A 1075-nucleotide genomic window follows, 5' to 3' on the forward strand; every position below is an offset into this window, starting at 1 on the left:
CCGCCGGCATGCACCGCATATCGGAATGCCCATCTTGTCATGACACCGCAGGCAGTACAGCTCGTTCTGAAAATGGAAGCGAGAATGGAATTGTTGAAGCTGAGGGAAATTTTTCGAAGATCCTAAGAAAGAGGACAAGTGTCAAAACTCCAAAAAAGTAAATTTAAAAGGTCGAATGGGTAAAAAATATAAATAAATGGTCGATTCCTATGTAAAAAGTTGGGAAAAATACAAATCCGAGGTCAAAACTCCGAAAAAGTAACTTTAAAAGGTCGAAAATTCAATTTTTAATTGCCGTTCTAATGAAAAAGTCCAAATATGAGGTCAAAACTCCGAAAAAGTAACTTTAAAAGGTCGAAAATTCAATTTTTAATTGCCGTTCTAATGAAAAAGTTCACGTGAAGTTAAAGTTTAAGAAGCCCGCAGAAACACATGCGCACAGATAATAAGTTTTTACAAAAACGAACCGGGAGGAGTCATCTACTATGACGTCATCCCGTACGAGAGCGTATGCCGTGACGTCAAATTTTAAGATTTACCGGTATTTTTTTAATCGATTTATCTCGGGAGTTCTAATGAAAAAGTTCAAAGAGTCGTGAAGTCAAAGTTTAAGAAGCCCGCAAAAACACATGCGCACTTGCGCACAGATAATAAGTTTTTACAAAAACGAACCGGGAGGAGTCATGTACTATGACGTCATCCCGTACGAGAGCGTATGCCGTGACGTCAAATTTTAAGATTTACCGGTATTTTTTTAATCGATTTATCTCCGGATCTAGAAGTCATAACAGAAAAATTCCCTAGTACCTCATTTTTTCTGCTCGACTTAGGAACCCTCACCCAAGTAAGCGCAACTGTTCTATTATGTGGCTGCTGTGGACTAATAAGCTGATGAATAACGCCGACCCCGTCTGAACACGGGAAAAGGCGAAGAAGAAGTTAAACTTCTATCAAACAAATCAGTTACACTCATCTAGTTTTCATTCACTCCTGACTTACCATATCATTGGCAGTATAGCCAGGACGACTTTTGACTTCCCTGGCATCGGAATTGAGTTCCGTACCACACGATGTA

At 39.3% G+C, this 1075-nt stretch overlaps 1 long non-coding RNA gene across 1 annotated transcript; it reads right to left on the reverse strand.

The window, feature by feature from the left end:
• Positions 1-26: 26 nt before the first annotated feature.
• Positions 27-1075, reverse strand: LOC113473152. The gene is made up of 2 exons (XR_003395211.1): positions 1000-1075; positions 27-66 (listed from the first exon to the last, which is right to left on the reverse strand). It is a non-coding gene; the product is annotated as an uncharacterized LOC113473152 (long non-coding RNA).

The sequence above is a fragment of the Diaphorina citri genome, unplaced genomic scaffold (assembly GCF_000475195.1).
Source record: "Diaphorina citri unplaced genomic scaffold, Diaci psyllid genome assembly version 1.1 scaffold16747, whole genome shotgun sequence".
Lineage (NCBI taxonomy): Eukaryota > Metazoa > Arthropoda > Insecta > Hemiptera > Psyllidae > Diaphorina > Diaphorina citri.